At 44.2% G+C, this 23,303-nt stretch overlaps 1 protein-coding gene across 9 annotated transcripts in view; it reads right to left on the reverse strand.

Moving 5' to 3' along the window:
* LRFN2 (leucine rich repeat and fibronectin type III domain containing 2) overlaps positions 1-23,303 on the reverse strand; it is a 685,481-nt gene that overhangs the window by 286,453 nt on the left and 375,725 nt on the right. The window contains exon 4 of one of the 9 annotated variants that reach the window (XM_068232728.1): positions 13,974-14,175. The exons of the other annotated variants lie outside the window; for them this stretch is intronic. The gene's annotated coding sequence lies outside the window, so the exon portion shown is untranslated. The remainder of the gene's footprint in view (positions 1-13,973; positions 14,176-23,303) is intronic. 9 annotated transcript variants of the gene reach the window in all.

Consider the following 23,303-nt stretch of genomic DNA (forward strand, 5'->3'; position numbering starts at 1 on the left):
TGGTCTGTTTCCCGACTTCTGTCCAATTATCTCCAAACGAAAGTCTGTTTGTCATGAAAGCTGAGCAGTTAAAGAATTAACCAAAAAGGGAAGCTGAAAACGGTGGTTTATCTAACACTTCCTTTTCTGTAATGTTTATGTTTCAAAAAGGATATTCTATGTAGTGTTTTAAAGGACACTTGAAGTAAGAGGAATACAGAGGCTACCATATTTATTTCCTCTTAAACAAAGCACATCGTCTGGCTGTTCTGCCGATCCCTGCCTTTACTAACTTTAGCCATAGACCCTGAACAAGCATGCAGATTAGAGGTTTGATTTAAAGTGAACCTCCGGACTAAAAATCTACTCAGCAGCACTGAAAAGGCTTGGTGTTTCTAACAGTTTCACAGCATCAGAACTTTGTTGTTCTTACCAAAGCATCATTTTTAGCTGCATTTTTACCTAAGCTCCACCCATCAAAGAAAAAAAGCCCGGGCTTCTTTTCCCTGGTGCTGTGCAAAGCATGATGGGATTTCCTATGTTGTTGTTCACGTTACCTAGCAACTGGGAGAGGTGATCAGGACACAGGACAGTTGGAACTGTGTCTCATGCTCCCTGTCACCTCCTTTCAACCAAAAAGATGGCTGTCCTCATGAAATCAAACATTTGCCTGTTATTTTAAAACAGTGTGGGTAAGAGATTATATTACCTATCTATTTTAATTAACATAACTAATGTAACTTAATGACAGTATGTTTGTTTAGGCTGGAGTTCCTCTTTAAGTTTGACTGCATTTGCCTGTTTGTTTCAGACACTAGTGATACATGAAAGATCAGCAGGACTGCCAGGCAACTGGTGTTTTTTAAAAGGAACTAAATATGGCAGCTAGCCATACCCCTCTCACTTCAGTTATCCTTTAATCATTGGTATCAAATGTTTATTTTGAACATAAACATTTTATAGAAGATGTAATAATAAAGTATACTGGGTTGTTTTGTAATATTGCATGCTTATGTAATTTATAAAAAGTACCTATTAAAATACATATTTTTCCTTCCCCTCTATTTTTTCTTTACACTGAACAGTAGCTTTGTATTGGAGGCAGAGGTTGCAGAGAAGCTGTGTTAAATTGTTTAGGAAGTGAAATCACAATGGGGAGGGGTTTAGGGTTAGGCGTCAGGTAAGAAGCTTGTGCTGGGGGTGGGGCTTAGGTTAGGCATCAGGTAGGAAGGTTTGAGCGGGGGTAGGGTTGGACAGGACGTTGAGGGGGGGGGGGGGGTTAGGATTAGGCGTCAGGTAGGAAGTTTTGGGGTAGGCATCAGAGTAGGGTTAGGTTAAGCCATAGTAAAGTATCGGTATTTAATATCGATATTTTACACTTTAATAGTAAAATATTGGTATTGATACTATTGAATACTGATATTTTACTGTAGGGACTACTGGCTCATATTTCCATGTGCCTTTTTTCGATGTACACAGTACAGTTTGGTGGGGGTTGGGGGTCTGCAGGTCCATAGAGAGCAAAGTCTAAGATGCAAGGAAATAGGCTTCTTTGAGGTAAATCCAGGTCTGAGGAGGAGGCTACGCATGGAATGGGTGGGGGCTGCTTGCTGCATTAGAGATGGTCCGAACCTCCGATTTACGGAGCGCGAACTTCCGTAAAAGTTTGATTTGCGCAAACTTTCTCGAACCGCAATAGACTTTAATGGGGAGGCGAACTTTGAAAACTAGAAACATTTATGCTGGCCACAAAAGTGATGGAAAAGATGGGGTCTAACACCTGGAGGGGGGCATGGTGGCAGGGCCGGAGCTACCATAGGAAAAAATGGGCAATTGCCCCAGGGCCCCAGAGCCTGTAGGGGCCCCCAAGTTGTCCCTCCTCATCTTAACTGTTGCTCCCCAGGGACTCTGCAAAGCCTGTTAAGTTGTGAGGTGATTGGGGGAGGGTCAGCAGCCAGCTCAGGGGCCCAGGAGGGAAATTTGGTTGCAACAAAGGGCCTCTAACGATGATTTTTGGTCGGGGTGGTGTCTGTTGGGGGGGCCTCCGGGCTAATCTTGCCCTAGGGCCCAATTGTTACTTGAACCGGCCCTGCATGGCGGAGTGGGATAGACGCCAAAAGTCCATGGGGGGAAAATCCGGATTAGATGCACAGCAGCGTTTTAAGGGCAGAAATCACATTGCATGCTAAATTGTGGGCCTAAAGTTCTTTAAAACATCTAGCATGTGTATACATCAATCAGGGAGTGTAATTAGTGTACAGCTTCACACTGACAGACCAAACTCACTGTGTAACACACCGCAAACAGCTGTTTGTGTAGTGACGGCCGTGCTGGACTGGTGCGCACCATGGCGAGATTGCTCTTCCTCACTCAGCGATGTCAGGTAATGTCTGAGTGCCTTTTTTTTAAATTACCTTTTCTGCTGGCTCTACCGTACCTTCAACGAGAATGTTATGAAGGGCAAGTCTGCCATTCATTCAACTGTGTGACTGATAAAGTTTCGATATTACTTTCTCAGTACCATGGTGACCACGGGTAAGGGTTGGGGAATCAGGGTTCGATTCCGGTCCGGAGTGGGAGCCTAAGAAACGGCTACCACCACCCCACATCCAAGGAAGGTAGCAGGCATGCTGTGGGCAAAGGATCAGGAACGGCTACCACCACACAACCAAGGAAGGCACCAGGCACGGTACGCGAGTCCAAACTCAAGGAGGTAGTGATGAGATATAACAATACAGGAGGACTCTTTCGAGGCCCTGCTATATATGAGACGAATAACTTTAAATCGTTTAACGACAAGCTGTTATGGAGGGCAAGTCTGCCATCCATTCAAATGAAAGGTATGCACTGACTGCCAGGTATAATACAATGTGCAGTCACAGATGCAGCGAAAGGTATGCAGCCAGTGACTGCAAACAGCTGTTTGTGTAGTGACGGCCATGCTGGACTGGTGCGCACCATGGTGAGAGTGCAGGGGGTGGCGGCTTTCCAGCCCATATGGTCGGGCTGAGAAAGCTCAATGACAGAGCAACAGTGACTGTCCAGCTGATCGAATTTGGTCTGTCCGCAATGAAGCAACAACCTTATTATCTTGGGTGTGCAACCCCCCCCCCCCCCTGCAAATCCCAGAAGTGTCACAACTAGGTCCGCTACACAGCCACATACTCCCTGCTTGCCATCGGTCACCAGGTTGACCCAATAGGCTGTGTAAGTTATGTACCTGCCCTGACCGTGCTTGGCAGACAAGGCATCCGTGGTCAGATGGACCCTTGACCCAACGCTGTGTGCCAGAGATGACACCACTTGCCTTTGTACTTCACGGTACAGTTTGGGTATCGCCTTTTTTGAAAATTGTGGCCTGGCCTCAGAGTCCACCAGCTGGTATGGCAGCAGCTGGCGGGATAACAGTTCTGCCAAGCCAGCTGTCAGACGCTGGGCAAGAGGGTGACTGGCAGAAATTGCTTCTTCCTCTCAAAGATTTCCCACACGGACACCTGGCTGCTGCTGTGGGCAGAGGAGGAGGAGCCGCTCAAGGTGAGAGGCGGAAGTACAGTGGGCGGCATTGCAGGAAGTGATGCGAGTGGTGGTCATTGCTACCCTGCTGGCCCAATCACTGCTAATTTAAATGTTGAGCAAATAGCTGGAGGGGGAGCGCGAACAGGGGAGCACCAGGTGAGGGAGGGGTCTGACCCCCACCACTGTGCCCGCTGCTCCCCCTTCCTGGATGCTACCCCTCCAGCTCGGCGTCCCCATCCCCCGGATATTTCACATGAAAGAGGGGACTTCTCATGGACTTGGAGGGGGGCTGCTACACATGGAAGTAGAGGCACAAGAAAGTTGGCCTAGAATGTAAGAAGCATAAATCCGGCCTTGACAGAGGTCTAAGACGCCTTTCCACAGTTTCTGATCTGACCTGATTGCATATGAGTGAAACTAGCCTGGTTTTCAACCTCAGTGGAAATAACTTATTCCAATATGTCTTTAAAGTCCGTGTTAAGATTACTCGCCTTTTATCTTCTTCTAACATTTAGGCTTATGAAAGACAAGAAGAAAAAAAGAAGAGGGGGAAAAAGATGATTTTTTCAAACTGTATCTCTCAAGCAAAGGCTGTCGGCGTGTGAGCAGCAGATAGATGTAACAAGCAGCCTCATGCAGGCAGGAGCTCTGAAGGTTGCTTGTAGGTCACCGCTGAGAGTCGGCAAAGAACCAGTGACCTAATAATGGAATGTAACACACCAGTTGGGATTAGGCCTCTGGCCCGACCTTGTAGCAGCTCAGAGATGTCGAGGAGTATTCCAGGTAATATTTCTACACAGGTGATATATAATGCGGTAACGCAGAGCTGTGAAATGATAAGTACCGCGACCCCGGGGGTCAGAGATCGATAGGAATTTCATTCTGTGCAGTGACAGTGCAACAAATATATCTACTCACTTCATATCAAGGAGGATATTAGACAGAGGAAAGCCAGGAAATCAATGCAGATCTCGTGTTGAGGTTGGCGAGAATATGCCCCTCGTTGGAGTGGAAGTTACAATGCCAAATAACTGACCTCTGACAACCTACAGTCCTAAATTGCTATTTAATCGCTTGAGGACCACAGTGCTAAACCCCCCTAAAGACCAGGCCATTTTTTACTAAAAGGGCCACTGCAGCTTTAAGGGCTCACTGCAGGGCCACACAACACAGCACACAAGTGATTCCCTCCCCCCTTTTCTCCCCACCAACAGAGCTTTCTGTTGGTGGGGTCTGATTGCCCCTCAGATGTTTATTTATTTTCTGACAAATATTTATTCTCGCTTTTTTTTTTTTTAATAAAAAAAAAGTCTATTTTTCTTAAATTTTTCCCACCCTCCCTCTCCCGGCCCGTCTTTCACAGCGAACGGCTGTGATGAGTTTCAGCCAGATTGGTGGATCGACAGGAAAATATGCCATGTATTCTGTACTCCTGTTGTCGATGTGTTAATGATGTGTATTTATGCTTAAAAAAAATCTAGTATCCCCTTTTAATGTTGCATGTATAAAGCTGTCTGTACCACCAGCCTGCAAGCACACAGGATTTAAGCCCGATGAAGGCTGCAAAGCCGAAAGCTCGCTTAGTCTTATTCTTTTTAGTTAGCCAATAAATGGTATCATCCTGATTTAAAACTTCTTGCTTTTACTGATGGCTAACATGGTACAAAAGAACACACAAGACAGGTCAGGGATCAAGTTATTGAGAAATTTAAAGCAGGCTTAGGCTACAAAAAGATTTCCAAAACCTTGAACATCCCACGGAGCACTGTTCAAGTGATCATTCAGAAATGGAAGGAGTATGGCACAACTGTACACCTACCAAGACAAGGCCATCGACCTAAACTCACAGGCCGAACAAGGAGAGCGCTGATCAGAAATGCAGTCAAGAGGCCCATGGTGACTCTGGAAGAGCTGCAGAGATCTACAGCTCAGGTGGGAGACTCTGTCCATAGGACAACTATTAGTCATGCACTGTACAAAGTTGGCCTTTATGGAACAGTGGCAAGAAGAAAGGCATTGTTAACAAAAAGCATAAGAAGTCCCGTTTGCAGTTTGCCACAAGCCATGTGGGGGACACAGCAACCATGTGGAAGAAGGTGCTCTGGTCAGATGAGACCAAAATGGAACTTTTTGGCCAAAATGCAAAACGCTATGTGTGGCAGAAAATAACACTGCACATCACTCTGAACACACCATCCCCACTGTCAAATATGGTGGTGGCAGCATCATGCTCGGGGGGTGCATCTCTTCAGCAGGGACAGGGAAGCTGGTCAGAGTTGATGGGAAGATGGATGGAGCCAAATACAGGGCAAGCTTGGAAGAAAACCTCTTGGAGACTGCAAAAGACTTGAGACTGGGGCGGAGGTTCACCTTCCAGCAGGGCAATGACCCTAAACATAAAGCCAGAGCAACAATGGAATGGTTTAAAACAAAACATATCTATGTGTTAGAATGGCCCAGTCAAAGTCCAGATCTAAATCCAATCGAGAATCTGTGGCAAGATCTGAAAACTGCTGTTCACAAATGCTGTCCATCTAATCTGACTGAGCTGGAGCTGTTTTGCAAAGAAGAATGGGCAAGGATTTCAGTCTCTAGATGTGCAAAGCTGGTAGAGACATTCCCTAAAAGACTGGCAGCTGTAATTGCAGCAAAAGGTGGTTCTACAAAGTATTGACAAAGTATACGCACACCCCACTTTGCAGTTATTTATTTTTAAAAAATGTTTGGAATGATGTATGATTTTCGATCCACTTCTCACATGTACACCACTTTGTATTGGTCTTTCACGTGGAATTCCAATAAAATTGATGCATGTTTGTGGCAGTAATGTGACAAAATGTGGAAAACTTCAAGGGGGCCGAATACTTTTGCAACCCACTGTATATTTCTCTACTAAAAATGTGTTTGATTGACTCTATACTTTACTCCCATCCTTTAAATTGATATATTACTAATTTTAAAATGTTACTATGAAGGTAAATGAACCAGGATAGATAGGACCAGTGTGGTCTGAATTATAAAACAACATATTTTTCTTATGAAATCTTTATGGTAATCTTTATTGCGTGACTAGGGGTGTGACAGGGGCGTGATCAGGGGTGTGGCAGGGGCGTGCCTTAAATGTCCCTCTTTCTCATCTCAAAAAGTTGGGAGGTATGGGTCAGTGAAGTGGTCACAGACTTCCTAGTGCTTGTGCACTCTCTTCTGTGCATGTGCGAATGTTCTTACAGTGCATGCACAGCATACAAACTTGTGCATGCTTACTGAGAAGTTAACTTGATGCACAGCCAAGCTTCCCAGCTCATGAATAGGGATATTCAGTGAGATAGGGATGATTAGTCAGATTTATGTACATTTTTATGCAACTATATGCAGCTTGAAAATGGACCAAACAAGTCTCACTCAGGTATAAATTGATTGATGAGAAAGAGAGTCGTTTATATAAGTTATTGAAATATTTTATAGAAAGTGTAATTTATTTAATAATGCTGAACCCGCATTATGGTACCCATACACGGTAAAATTAAAAAGTTCAATTTTCCTGTTTATTTGACCAAAAACGATCGAATAGAGTGAAAATCGCAAAGAATCTTTTTTCGATCAAGAAAAAAACTAACGGTTATTCCATTTTTTCAAGGAAAATCTGATCAGACATGTTGGAAAAATCTGGGTGATTGTTTGTGAAATTGTATTGGAATGGTAGGTTGTGTAAGAAAATACTATTAGATAAACCGACTTTTTCTTCATATTCGATCATTTTTCTCTGATTTTTGGAAAAAATTGAATATTCGTGTATGGTACCTCGAGAATAATTTTACAAACTATTCGACCAAGCGTAATAATCAGTCACATTTCTCCAGAGGCATAGCTAGGCTTTTCAGTGCCCGGGACAAAGACAGTTTTTGCACCCCTGTCTGGACAAATTGGGCACGGCCACGCATCAGAATGTGGGTGTGGTCCTCCTGGGTGGAGCCAAATGTACGAATGCTTTTTATATAGCCAGATGTGCCCCCCTTCCCCTCATTTAGATAGCGAAATTTGCCCCCCTTTAGATAGCCAGATGTGCCTCCCTTCCCTTTGTTTAGATAGCCAGATGTACCCTGTAACGAAAAATCCGCAACGTCGGATGGATTGCGGAAATATAGTCGCATCCAGTCCGGCAAGCGGACCTTCCAACGCGGGATGCGGGAATTTGTCCGCATCCGCTGCGCAAACCCATCTGAGCACTCTGCTCCAAACTCACCAGCATGCTGCTCACCAGGGCTCTGCCATCTTGCCTCTAGAGGGCGTGCGCGCACGACAGACACGCCTTTATACTCTTAGAAAGCGTGTCAGCTGACCTGGAGGTCAGCTGACATTTTAGCCTGCTCTGATTGGTTGCTGCCTGGGAGACTTCTCTCCCAGGCAGTATATAAAGAAGTGCTTTTCAGTCACACTTCGTCTGTGTTTGCGATACCCTGTGTCAGCACTCAGACCTAGTCAGCCTTGTCTCTGATATTGTGTTATATATTGGTTTATCGCCAATATATACACATATTATACTGTTTGATTTATCGTGTATGATTCTGTGCCTGTCTTGACTACTCTTCTGCTTCCTGATTCTGTACTTCGCCAGCCCGTACCGTTATCGACTATTGGCTTGGTTTCCGACTATTCTCTTGTCTCACGTTTCTGTACTAACTGTATACACAGATCATAAAAATTTGCAGTATATTGAAAAGGCCAAAAGACTCACCCCAAGACTGGCCAGATGGGCTCTCTTTTTCTCCCGGTTTAATTTCATAATTACATTTACACCCGGGAGTAAGAACATCAAAGCACACGCTCTATCACGGTGTTTCGAACCGGAAACAGCGCCACCTCCTTCTCCAGAAAGTATTCTGTCCAAGGAGATCATTTTGGCAGCCACCAAAATAGTGGAAGATCTCGCTAACCTTCTTAACCCTTTTCAAGTAGAGGTCCCAAAGGGGAAACCGGAAGGCGTTCAGTATGTTCCCTGTCAGTTGCGTACCAATGTTCTGCAATTGTTTCATGGACATAAGAATGCCGGACATCCTGGTATTTCCAGAACCCAGGAATTGTTAGGTAGATCTGTCTGGTGGCCATCTTTACAACCTGATTGCAGAGAATTTGGTAAAGCTTGTTCTGTCTGTGCTAGGAGCAAACCCTCCCGACAGGCTCCAGCCGGAACTTTACAGTCTCTGCCCTCCCCTCAGGAACCATGGACGCATATCTCCATGGACTTTGTGGGGGAACTTCCGGTTTCCAGCGGAAAGACTGTCATATGGGTGGTCACAGATAGATTCAGTAAGATGGCCCATTTTGTGCCTTTGAAGGGTCTCCCTACTGCCCAAGAATTGGCTGATTTTTTCCTGCAAAACATTTTTAAATTGCACGGTATTCCGGAGAATATTGTCTCAGATAGAGGCGTCCAGTTCGTCTTGAAATTCTGGCGGGCCTTCTGTAAAAGGATGGGTATGTCTTTGTCCTTTTCGTCGGGTTACTACCCGCAGACCAACGGTCAGACGGAAAGGATCAACCAGTCCTTGGAACAGTTCCTGAGATGTTATGTGGCGGACGCCCAACACCAGTGGGTAGAGTTTCCACCATTTGCAGAGTTCGCACATAATAATCTCAGGAATGAGTCCTTTTCAGGTGGTCAATGGGAAGTTTCCCAAATTTTCCCCCTTCTCCGTGAGGGCCTCTCCGTTCCCTGTTCTGGAGGAGTGGCAGAAATCTTTTAGAAAGATTTGGGCTAGTGTCAGTGCAAATTTGAAAAAAGCTTTTGACATACAGAAGAGGCAGGCAGATAAGAGACGATCTGCGGAGTGGGAGTTCAAACCTGGAGACAAGGTTTGGGTGTCTACTCGACATATAGCTCTAAGACAGCCGTCAGCAAAACTTGGGCCCAGGTATATTGGACCATATCCAATTTCTGAAAGGGTTAATCGTGTCACTTACAAGGTCAATTTACCCCCTTCTCTAAAGGTGGGAAAAGCCTTTCATGTGTCGCTCTTGAAGCTGGCTGTTCAGATGGATTCCCTCCCGATTCACCCTGTCGTGGTTGATGGTGAGCCTGAATGGGAGGTTGAGGAGATCTTGGACTCCAGACGAGTTCAGGGTTCAGTGCAGTATTTGGTGCATTGGAGAGGGTACGGTCTAGACTCTAGAGGAAAGGTCCTGGGTCAAAGCAGGTGATTTACATGCTGATAATCTTAGGAGACGGTTCCATGAGCTCCATCATGACAGGCCAGGTGGGACGTGTCCGGAGTCCACGCCTAGAGGGAGGGGTACTGTAACGAAAAATCCGCAATGCCAGATAGATTGCGGAAATATGGTCGCATCCAGTCCGGCAAGCGGGCCTTCCAACGCGGGATGTCTCTTGTCTCACGTTTCTGTACTGCTGCCGCCTGATCTGTTGCCGAACCTCATTTTGTCTGACCTTTCTCCCTTCAGTGGAACGTCTCCCACTGTAGGGTTCTATTAGAGGCTTGCCTCTTTGAGACGACCGCCACTAGCAAACCCTTGCTGCTAGAGGCCGAGAATCCTCCACTCCGTCCTTTGGAGGATCTCACACACGGGGTTCCCATTCAGAGGTAACCACACCTCTGAGGAATTACAGTGTGGTGGATATTTCCACAGACTAGAATTTACGCTGTATATTATTATTGTTGTCTGCTGTTCCAGCTTGCTGGAGGTTGTATCTCTGTGCCCTATAGAGATACTCTATTGTACCCAGCACCCTCTTGCATACGATTGTATCGTGTCACGCTATACTTGCATTATTGGTGATTCTGCAGATCACCATATAATCAGGTATAGCATCTGTATTATTGGTGATACTGCAGATCACCAATAATCAGAATATCTGTGCTTGCTGACACCAATCGTTACATACCCCTATAATTAGCCAAATGTCCCCCTCTCCCTTGTCCTGCTGCTGTTAACACTTCTGCACACTTCTGCAGAGGGAGGGAGAGAAGCAGGGGCACATCGGGCAGCCAGTGAGCGACTCTCACTCACTTGGAGGTGCGGTGGCCATGCTCTGTGCCCCCTTACAGTGCTGCACCCGGGGACATGTGTTCCCCCTTGTCCACCCATAGCTACGCCTTTGCATTTCTCTGATCGATAAAAAACAATGAAAAAATTGGACCGAGTATGGGTGCCATTAGAATGACATTCTTTAGTGTTTGCCATAGGATTAGACATTCAGCAGAATTATCTGGCAATAACAAACAACTAATGGTGCCCCGTACACAGTACAATAAAAACATTTGACTCGACCAAAACGATCTAATCGAATGAAAGTCGAAAAAATTATTTTATTTTTTATCAAGAAAATCGAATGATTATCCCATTTTTTCAATAAAAAATCCAATCGGTTATGTTGGATAAATTTTTATATTCGATCTAATGGAATAATCAAACTAAATGATTAAATTGAGAAAAAAAAAGAAAAAAATTGTACCACGTATGGACACCATTAGTGGTACTGCTGAATCCAAGAGCCACTTACAACTATTCTAAAATTAATTTGTTGGCTGCTAAAGTCTCAGGGATCAATGGTCATTGAAAACTTATCAAAGAGCTCACAGACAAGGACAATAAGCAGACAGGAATGGAATGAAAGCGCGAGAGAGAGAGGGAAAAGACAAGAGGGGGGGCTTAGAGGGGGTTCACTATCCCGTTTTAATGAGTTCTGTCAAATGCTGGCAGTATGAACGACTCCCCAGTGCAGGGCTGGTCGATTTCTCTGGCTAGGTCCACGGTAAATGCACACAGACCTGTATGAATACCTATAGACCCTCTGTAGGCTCAGAGGATCCATAGGTACCGGAGCCAGCTGTTTCCATGGCAACATCTAGTCTGCCTCCCTCTCGCTCCCCTCTCCTCTCTCCTGCTGTATTCAGTGCTTGTCGCTAAATCTGCAGAATTTCTCCACTGGATTAATTCACGACATCCGTCCATAAAATGACTGTTGAAACCATTTGCTTCGGTATCGAAAACACGTCCTTTGCTGAATTACGAGGCATTTTAATAATTTTAAGACGTGGTAATAAAGCCTCTGAAGGGATGCTGCTGTCATTCTAGGATGATGCAAATTAAAATATGTGGAACGATTGGAGTTACATCTTGGCTCCATGTACAGGAAAGAAGAAGTTGATATCATCTACAAATTAAAGGACACCTGAAGTGAGAAGAATATGGAGGCTGCCATATGCATCTCCTTTTAACCACCTTAGACTGCCTAATGCCGATTGGCGGCCGGCCACAAGGTGGCTCCTCCAGGACCGCATAACAGTGAAAGGCATCAAGTCCTGGGGTCTCCGCTCCATCCACAGTCTGCCAGCTGACTGTTAGACAGCGAAACTGCCATATATTTACATTGTACAGCACTACGATCTACTGCAACGCTGTACTGGGGACAGCCCTGTCACCCGGCTGTCCCCTGGAGGGGAAGGAAAAGGGGCGCTCTCATAGGCTGATCTGAGAGATGATCCTGCTGATTGGCTGTCAGGGGGAGGGAGGGCAAAAAAAATAAAAAATAAACTGCTGTTGTTCAGGGTCTATGGCTGAAAGTATTAGAGGCAAGGGATCAGCAGGCTAGCCAGGCAACTGGTATTGCTTATAAGGAAATAAATATGGTAGCCTCCATATCCCTCTCACTTTAGTTGTCCTTTAAAGTGGCCCTCACAAGTCTGTCTCAGGTAGCAAAAAGTCTAGAACCGACCCTGGCTAGAACCTGGAAACAGTTGGACACAGTGATAGTAGGCAAGTAGATAGCACCTTCCTTCATGTCAACAACAATTACAGTGGTCCCATGCTCAGACCCTAGCTAGTCCCAGCCTGATGATGTCACAAATAGTGATGGTTGGAAATGCCGAATTCTGATTCTAATGGAATTCCGCATTACAAAAAGTGTCCGATGTCTGATTTTGTTTTGGTTTTTTTGTTATTTTTGTTAAAAAAGTTAATTTAAAAATAATTTTTTTAAGTGGAATCCACTTTATTTTGTGGATGTACACTATTAGTGTACGAGAGGAATCGGCGTGGGAGACTTGGGGCGCAGGATACAGCCAGTATGGCTGATCCTGCTGCTGCACAAGTTCCCGGCCGTATTAAATACTATTCCCCCTCCAGGCCGTCATGATTGGCGGGGAATGAAATAATTTGGCTTCCAGGAATTGCTGGAAGCTGAATTATTGTGTTTTAAAAGTAACTTCAGCTCTGTCTTCTGATGGCGCCGAAGTTACTCCATGTGCGCTACTATAGCCGTAATTCCTATTACGGCCTATGGTGGCGCTGGCTGCGCCCAAGTCTCCAGTGCTGGATTCACTGTGTTCGCACTATTATACATAATATGCTTTTCTGACTGGCAACTACAGTACATTTTAAAATTTTCTGACTGAAATCGTCCTGGCAGCAGGAGGGGTGGAGCTACATTGTGCTTGTGTCTGCATGTGAGAATAACTACAGAGGTGATAACTTAAGGACTGGAGTGATAAGACAACACTCTCTCTGTGAAAGCTTATCACTACCGTGTTAATGAGGCAAACTTCTTTAGTAATCGATGTGTGGTGATGAGTTTTCACTTGCCTTATTATCACCAGCATGATCTTAGTGAATTGTGGCCTTGATCTAATGAATGGGCGGAAGGAGAATGGATGGACAAATAAAAATCCCTGGCCATCCTCTAAAGGTACGTACCCACGTCTGATATTTCTTGTCTTGTCGTTCAAACCAGTCATGGGAGCAATGAGCATCAGTTTGGCCTGTGTACGAATGATCCTTAGACTGATAGCAGCAGTTTTAGGTGCGTACACACGCACTACTTCCACCAATGACGGGTTCGTCAGACCCTCCTGCTGGGTGGACGACGCTGTCGGCAGACTGATAAGGCGGTTTCTGAACGATCCGCTTGGCGGATCCGTGAACTAACTGTCGTTCAAGCAACAGTTAGGTCCGTACATGTGTAAAAACAACTTGTTGTTTGAAAGTCTATTAGTTTGACACAAGTTGTTTGATCAGTCATTTAATCTAGTCCATTGTTCTATCCAGTCCATTGTCCTTTATCAGATTGGTTAAATGACATGCAAATTAGGTAAATTATCATATTAAATGACTTGTTGTTTAGATTGTACATGATGTCTGAACAACTTGTTGTTTGAACTACAAGTCGTTCAAACGACAAGTCGGTCAGTAATATCAGACGTGTGTACGCACCTTAACACTAGAAAAATTGATTTCTCCTTTAAACTCTTGAACGCCGCAAACCCAAAATTTCCTTTCAAAGTTATTAAGTGCGTACTTTCAGCCTTGATGTTAATCAAAGCAATGACTCCATTAGGAATGTGTAAAACGTCCTGCTCGTTGGCAGCTAAATCACGACAAAAGGGAGCGAAATGAATTGAGCCGGGTAATGGGACATTGATAAACATTTCTGACACAGCCAAAGAATGGAAGAATGATGATGTTACCTTAACTACTTATTGTTTCATTACACCAGATGGAGATTCGAATCAATTGTTTCAATGGCTCAATAATTAGCTCTATCGTCTTGGATGATTAGTGCGGCTCCCTACATTCGGTATTCAAGAGACGTTATGATGAGAATGACGTGAGCCTGTGTGCTTTTCTATGGGAAGAATACTTTTGTGTCCATATATAGATTTTTTTTTCCTGTATAAGATAGAACATTTGCATTGATTAGCAATAAGCAAAGTTTTGCACATTTGTACATAAATCTATTAACTAGCACACAAATGTGTTGTATGTGCCACTCTGGAGCCCTGGGCTCAGTTTGACGCCATGGAAGCACCGGCCCTGGCTCCCTATAACTGGTTCCAGTCGGAGCCCTTAATGGAGGTCAAAACAGCGCAACAGTGGGGAATCCATCCAAACCAACAGTGCTGCTTGCAAATTTTCGCATCGAAACTGCTATTTTCCGAATCATTTCATCTGGGCGCCGTCATAGCAGCAATGCTATGATGCGCACCCCGCGTATTGGTAATTAGGGGCTCTGGCAGCTGCTGGACCCCGAATTACATCTCCCGACGAGTTGCGACAACTCGGAGGGGGAATAGTATTTAATGTCACCTCTGAGTTTGGCGGCAGCAGTAGAGCTATCATTCGGCTCTCCCCACGCCGAACTGAGTGGCGTCGATATAATATGTACTCCTATTTTCGATTATGAGAAAATTTTCGGGAAAATATATTTTCGCAATATGGTCAAAGGAAATACATTTTTCTTTCTAATGGGAAAATTCCAGATAAACTAGACAAAATCGCTGAAGAAATTTGAGAAAAACACAAAGTCCTTTATTTTTAGAGCAAAAATTCACAAAAAAACACAAAATATCACAGGCTTATTACAAAATGATTTTTGATGGCGTTTTCATTCGAAAGTTGAATTTAACCTTATTTTCACAAAAATGAATGTGAAAAAAATATTTCGGCATTTTCGCTCATCACTGCAAACCAATAGGCATGTAGGTATAAGCACCCAATATTATACACGTTAGTTTACAGATTTATTGCCAGTTTTGGCAAAATGGGAAACTTGGAAGCCCCAGGCACCAGGGAGGGAAGTTTGGGAGCCGCCATAGGTGCCCATGTTAATAGCCAAAATCAGCTGCTTGAACGGGAAGGCTATAAACATGGTGGCCTATAGTGGCATAAAAACTTCCCTGGCTTCTTCTGATAAGATATTGATAACATGGTAGACAATGTTTCGCAGGTGCTTCTCCTGCTTGACCCAAGGAAATGCGAAACAATTTGTCTACTATGTCTACTTTGTCTACTATTGTGCAATAAACTTTTCTTATAACACTTATTAACCAGTTCACCACTAAGGGGTTTTCTACCTTATGGACCAGAGCAATTTTCACATTTCAGCGCTCCTCCCTTTTATTTACCAATAACTTTATTACTACTTATCACAGCAAAATTATCTATATCTTGTTTTTTTACCACCAATTAGGCTTTCTTTGGGTGGTACATTTTGCTAAGAATTATTTTATTCCAATTGAATTTTAACAGGAAAAATAAGAAACAAATGGGAAAAAATAATTTCTTAGCTCTCGTTCATTATAATTTTAAAATAATGAATGCGACTGTAATTAAAACACACATATTTTATTTGCTTATTTGTCCCAGTTATTACACCATGTAAATTATGTCCTTATCACATTGTATGGCGACAATATTTTAATTGGAAATGAAGGTGTATTTCTTCAGTTTTGCTTCCATCAATAATTACAAGCCCTTATTTGCAAAATTAACAGTAATATACCCTCATGATATACATATTAAAAAAGTTGAGTCCCTAAGGTACCGTATATACTCGCATGTATGCCGAATTTTTGAGCACCAAAAATGTGCTCAAAAGTGCCCCCCTCGGCTTCCATGAGAGTCACAAACTTTTGTATCATGTACACTCACCGGAGTGCAGCGTGCAGTGAACAGCGGTGCAGGGCAGCCAGCGTATACATGGCGGAGAGGAAGACTGTAGTGTCAGAGAGCCGGCGACATGTGCAGCGCTGCCTTCTTCTTCTGCATTAGCGGGCAGACTGCCTGGCCACAGAGCGGGCACCCGGCGACATGTGCAGCGCTGCCTTCTCCTCCTGCAATAGCGGGCGCACTGCCTGGACACAGAGCGGGCACCCGGCGGCATGTTGTTTTCTTTGCAGGCACACCGGGACCCGAGAGGAGGAAGTACATTGAGCGCTGATCCAGGAGTCACGTGGTGCGCCGCTCTGCAGACTGGGAGCGCAGCGTGTGTGACGTCAGCTGACTCATCCCTCTAGTGGTGACTGGTGAGAGAAAGCGAGGCTAAAGAGGGCTCCCACTGCAGTACCAGCGGTAAATATGCTGGTAAAAATGCTGGCAGAGCAACATTACTGATGGCAGGCAGGAGCTTTTTGATCAAATCGCAGTACAATCTTGAAGTTGCTGTATGCAGGACTTGTACATGTGCTTACTGTAATATTAACAGTGAACACATGTACAAGTCCTACATACAGCCAACTTCCAGAATATACTGGTGATTTACTGTATTTATAATAAGCTCTGCCTGCCATCATCCCAGTATCATACACTGTATCATACACTGCCTAACAGCTTTACTGTTTTGAACATAAATGTGGACATGAAATATAGCCTAAAACTGAAGAGACCTAGGTAGGAGGGTAAACATGACAGCAGCACTGAACAGCACTAAGATGCTTCATCACAGTGTTTGCTTGCTGAAAGCTGTGATCCAACATCTTTTAGCTGTTTGTGCAACTGTGATCTTTACCCTCCTGCCTAGGTCTCCAGTTTTAGGCCATATTTCATGTTCACATTAATCTTTGCAAAATACTGTACCCAGGGGCGTAGCAATAGGAGTTGCAGAGGTTGCGACCGCATCAGGCCCTTGGACCAGAGGGGCCCTGAAGGGCCCTCCCTCAACTACAGTATTAGCTCTCTATTGGTCCTGTGCTCATAATAATCACTTCTATAGATACTTTGAAAAGTGGTAATCATTAACAAACTGCTCCCCATCCCCTTCTTGCACCTCTGACACTGTAGTTGCCATTGGCAGGTTTTGGTGCGCCGTATCAATTGTTATGTATAGAGTGCATGGGGGGGGGGCCCATTGTAAAACTTGCATCAGAGCCCACAGCTCCTTAGCTATGCCACTGATGGTACCAAAGTGCATTTGGAACTTCAGGGTGGTGTTTCACTGGCTATGGAGAGAGGGATAGCCATTATGGTACTACACACAAAGCTGGCTATGGAGAGGGTGGCTGGCCAGTATAGTGAGCAAATCTGACTATGGACAGGAGCTGGCCATTTCTGTGAGCTCATCTGACTATGGAGAGGGAAGCTGGCCATAACTGCATGCACATCTGGCTCAAGAAGAGGAGGCTTGCTAGTACTGCGGACTCATCTGGCTATGGAGAGGGGCGCTGGCCATTACTGTGGGCTCATCTGACTATGGAGAGGGAGGCTGGCCATTACTGCGGCTACATCTAGCTATAAGAAGAATGGCTGGCCATTACTACGCATATTTGGCTATGGGAAGGGGGATTTTATTAGTTAGGATGCTCTGGTATACAGTCAAGATTAAGATGGTGGCAGATTACAGTAGTTTTTCCCCCATTATACTGGTATTTTCTTCTTTTTTTTAGAAATGGATACCGTTAATCTTGCACCAAAACGAAAACGCAGGTCATATGAAGCAGCTTTCAAGCTCAAGGCGGTGGCAAGAGCAGAAGAAAGCAATAACAGTATTGCAAGTAGGGAATTTGGAGTTGATGAAAAACAAGTGAGGGAGTGGCGAAAAATGAAGGCCGAGTTAACACAGATTCCAAAAGCTAAGAAATCTCAACGTTGTCCAACAACTCCTTATAAGGCTCTAGAGAGCGAATTGCACAAATGGGTTCTAGAGTGTCGGCAAAATGGTTACTGTGTAACACGCATGGGAATACGGCTACGTGCCCTTCAAATGGCAAAGGAAGACAAGTACAAAGTACCAGGCATTGAAAATTTTGCTGCGTCAGCAGGATGGTGTACCCGCTTCATGAATCGGTCTGGCCTATGTTTGCGACAAAGAACAAAGATCTCGCAGAAGTTGCCGCAAGACCTTACAGAAAAAGTGACGTCTTTCCATTCATTCATTATCAAACAGAGGAGGCTTCATAATTATGACCTGGGAGACATCGGGAACATGGATGAAACAGCCATGACTTTTGATCTTCCGAGCACTAGAACAGTGGCAAGTTTGGGAGAAAAAACTATTTTTGTCAGAACCACAGGAAATGAAAAAAATCATTTCACAGTTGTCCTGTCATGTTTGGCTAATGGAACCAAGCTGCGGCCTGTCATCATTTTTAAAAGAAAGACCTTGCCTAAAAATGTAAAATTCCCACCGCGAATCACTGTGCGCACCCAAGTTAAAGGTTGGATGGATGAACAAGGAACAAAAAAATGGCTGGAAGAAATTTGGAGTGGACGACCAGGAGCAGCCTTAAAGAAAAAACCATCTTTGCTGGTTTGGGATATGTTCAGGGCCCACATATCTGATGACATCAAAGAACTTGCAAAATCTAGTCAAGTTACTTTAGCTGTTATTCCAGGCGGACTAACATCTGTTTTGCAGCCCCTGGATGTTTCTTTAAACAAACCCTTTAAAGACCGTGTGCGCAAGATGTGGCATGAGTGGATGTCATCAGGTCAAGCTCAACTGACAAAAGGTGGAAATCTAATGAAGCCAAGCATAGAACTTATTACACAGTGGGTCCGAGATGCCTGGGAAGACATTCCTGAAGAGATGGTGAGACGTGCCTTCCTGAAATGTGGCATAAGCAATGCTTTGGATGGCAGTGAGGACAGTGCTTTATACGAGGACGACAGCAGTGATGGGGATGAAAATGAAGTCAGTGATGAAGACATCTATACAGATGACCCCACACCACTTGCTGATGTGTTCACAGATACAGATGAGGAATCCATTTTTGAAGGATTTTGAACTGTTTTAGCTTGGTTGCTGCTTGTACTTTTGAGTTATTATTTACTGTTTACCATATTGCCTTGGTTGTGCCTATTCTTCGCTAGAGCTAGTTTACTACAGTTGCCGTAGGTTTCTCTAGTCTTTTTAGAGATAATGCAACTTCACCATAGAGTCTTTGAGTCATAGCCTATGGTATAATGAGCCTATACCAGAATTTAGTGCAGACATTATTTAGACTCATGTTCTTCTCTTTAAAATAAATATTTTAAAACATATACTGTTCTGATGTCTGAATTAATGTAATTTTATTGGCACTTACCATACTTTTGTTATTGAAACTCAGGAGCCACTGCATTACCCCGGCTTATATGAGAGTCAATCATTTTTTCCAGTTTTTTAAGGTAAAAGTGGGGGGGTCGGCTTGTATGCGGGTCGGCTTACATGCGAGTATCTACGGTAATTATGTATTTTTTAAATGTCATATTTTTAATAAAAGTGATGTATTTTGGTAACTACGAGAGGGGAGGTAAGGGGTAATTAATGGGATAGTTTATGTATTTTTATTTAATGGTCTGAATGCAGGTGGAATTTTATTTTTTGGCTACTAGATGTCCCCCCACTTTAATCCTAGTGTTCACTGTGTACTGCATACACGTGTTACAGGAAGTAACGTGTGTATGCTTTACTTTCACTTTTGTCAATGACCACTGGCATCTCATTGATGCTGGTAATCATTGATCACAGACACTTGGTGAATGGGTTCTGTGTACTAACAGGTGGCAACGAGAGCGCAAGGCAAGGTATGTATATCTACACCTCTGGAATGGGAGTAGTCCTCCCGCGGGGTGTAGATATACTGTCGGAAATCTAATAAGTGGTTAATTGGCTTTTTCATCTGGAGAGGTAAGCAAGCCTTCACTCCTTTTTAACCAGTTTTGGATGCATATTATTTTTATTAGGCGCCTCCTCCTACCATTTAATTGGCCCAGGTTCAAGCTTCACAGATATTCCATTAAAGTTATGTAAGCCAGAAATATTTGCATCTCACTGACCATAACTAGTCATCGTCTGTGAGTATCAGGGAAACATATGCAAAGTCCTAGAGATGAACCCTTTACGTCTCCAAGATTTCCGCATGTCCTCCATGAATGTCCTCAAAACGACAATCATTAAAATGAAAAGCTTTCTTCCTATTTTCTTTACTGCCTATCTATTTCCTTTACATTTAAACTCAGCATAGCATGTTCAGAGTGAAAGAAAAAAAAAGCCAGGAGGAAAAAAAAACTAATTGGAAACACATCTGATCTAAATGTCACTTTGTCACCGATCTTGTAAAGAAACGGAACTCTCTTGCGAGATCCCAAAAGGACTAGTAGGCTGCATATTATCTATGCAAAACTCCGGTGACAAACAGAGAATTTTCAAGCAGGTCTGGAAACACGCTTCAAAGACAGGCGCTCCACAGCCTCGGTGGAGCCGAGCGCGTCTGCACTCCTCACTTAGTGCGGTATGTTGTCAAGAGAAACAAATTAACATATTAACGCAGCCGAGAAACCTGCATCATTTCTTCTTCTGAATAAAAAAACACTTTAACAGTTTGTGAGCCATGTTACCATGTGTTACTTGTTTTTTACCCATAGAAATAGTCACCTGAGGGATCGTGTTTGATACGATTCTTCAGTAGTAGTGATACAACCACCCCGCGCATCTCGCACTCCCATGAACGACTACAGGACTTTACTAGAGCCACCTTCACCCTGTAGGACTCTCTCCACACTGACCTTCACGCTTGATCCTTCCTTCGGCACCTTCAAACAATCCCTAAAAACTCTCCTCTTCAAGGAGGCCTATTCCACCTCACCGCTGCCTTAACTCTCTCTGCCAAGAACCTCTCGATGCAGTTCCCCTCCTTTCATGTCACCCCCTCCCTCTAGATTGTAAACCTCTGGCATGGCGTTCTCTCCTTGTGTATCATACTTGATCATGCACTCAACCCACAGATTAATGTGAACTTGTATTATTGGCAGGGCCAGATATGTACTCTTTACCACCCAAGGCCACTGTCAGCGGCCAATCCCCTTCAGTATAGATAGACAGACAACTCCCCCCCCCCCTCCAGTACAGGTAGCCAGATGACCCTTCCCGCTCCCTCCAGTATAGGTAGCCAGTTGACCCTTCCCTCCAGTATAGGTAGCCAGACGACCCTTACCCCCCAGTTTATATAACCCCCCTTCCCTCCAGTACAGGTAGCCAGATGCCCCTTACCCCCCAGTTTAGATAACCCCCTTCCCTCCAGTACAGGTATCCTAATGACCCACCCCTTTCCCTCAAGGATAAGAAGCCAGATGACCCCTCCCCCTTCCATGTAGATAGCCTGATGACCCCCCTCCCTCCACTATAGGTAGCCATGTGACCCTTCCTTCCCCCTAGTATAGACTGCTGTCAACCCACCCTTGATCCTGTGGAGGCCATGGCCTATGTGGCCTTGGCTTAAATCTGGCCCGGATTATTGGGACTACTACTCCAGTGCATGATCTGGCATTGTCTTACTGCTTATTACCTGTATTGTGTTGTCTGTCACCCCTGTTATCATTAACGGTAATCTTATTTATTGTACAGTCCTGCATAACTTGTTAGAGCTATATAAATCAAAAACACACCACCAAATATGTTCCTCTTTTTGGGGGGAGGAAAAAAATGATGTCAAAATAATGAAATAACCTATTTCTAGTCTGTGAAGACATAGGGCTTCCAGTTCTTCATTATTTAAGGAGGCGAGGAAACTGTGTCAGATTTTTCTAGCTGAATATACCCTGTAGAATAATCTGTCTATGTTCTCATCGCAAAAAGGAATAGAACGAAGAGTCACCTTGGCTGCTTCTCGCACAGTACTGCAGATAGTTCTGATGATGAGCTCAGAATCCTTCTATCTCCCCCCAGCTCTCGCAATACTATTATAAACGAGGACGTCGTACACTACTCAATTTTTTCCATCGATATCTGGATGATTTAATCATTTGCTAGAAATCAATGCCTCAAACTATTACGGATTGAACAATTTTTGGCTGAAATCGATCGATTCGACAGGGAGCGTGCTTAGATTTTCAATTGATTTCAAGTTGAAAACTTTTGAAGATCAATGTACAGTGTGTGGAGGCTGGAGGGATTGGATCAAATAGACCTCTCTCTGATCAGATAATGAGTTTAGAGGGATCCACTCAGAGATGGATCAAGATAAAATGGGGTCCTAGGCAAGATAGCGTTTTTTGCCAACGACTGATGGTCAGCTTACTTTTTTACTTAGATTTGGTGGGGGCTAGCATCCACCGGTCCCATAGACTCCCTCCAGGTCCTGAAAGACTCTCTCTAGGCTCTGAAAGTTGGGTATGAGTAGAATAAGGGGAAACACAGTTATTGGGAGTACCCACTGTCTGCAGAATACTAGCCAGATTGGTAGCAATTGGTAAAGAGGGATGCAAACCTTTTTGTTTTCTTAACTTACTGTAAATGAAGAAAGGTATTTTTAGAGTTTAGCAAAAGCCTCTATAACATGAGTGGAGAATTGTCAGACGGTGCGATAACAAATTTTCACCCACTTCTCGTAGGCAGAAAGTTAGACCACACTTTCACTTTCTAAACACCCTGTCGGCACCAGCAGTAATGACTCATCCTAGAACTTCACCGGAGAAAACTTTCATTTTCGTCTGCAACTTTTCCACTAATGAGAATTCTCAACGCATGCAAAATAGAAAGGATGAAATAAGCAGCAATTAACCGAGTAGCTGAAAATGAAGTAGAAGTGTCTGAAACATAAGTGACCTTTAATGCTTGAAGACCAAGATTCCTGCTTTGTGAACATGCGGACTCCTGGCTGGAGATTGTAATTGGGAGATATCTCAGCTAGCATATTACATCTCACCTATAAATCCATGTTGGTTCTAGCTACAATCGGACCCTGGGGCAAAAGTAACATGGCCCATGGCCCCCCTAGCAATGCCCCTCCTCCTCGCAGACACCTAGTCCACTCCCAGGATCCATCCCACCACATTCCCAGCCACGCAAAATCATTAGGTGTCCATCATATGTCTCCAAAAGCATTGTTGGGGACCCCATTATTTCCCTCCTCCTTTTCCTTACAAATCTAGAGTGAGCACAAATTAGGGTCTTACCCAACCAGGACCATGCTCTATGCTCCGGACTTCTCCCTTACTCATTCCCTACAGGCAAGTATGAGGTCACCATAGCTGGAAGGGAGGGGGGAACACATCTTGTGGACTCCTACAGGCTCTGGGGTAATTGCCCTCTTTGCTTCTAT

This window comes from Hyperolius riggenbachi, chromosome 4 (genome assembly GCF_040937935.1).
Source record: "Hyperolius riggenbachi isolate aHypRig1 chromosome 4, aHypRig1.pri, whole genome shotgun sequence".
In the NCBI taxonomy this organism is placed as follows: Eukaryota; Metazoa; Chordata; class Amphibia; order Anura; family Hyperoliidae; genus Hyperolius; species Hyperolius riggenbachi.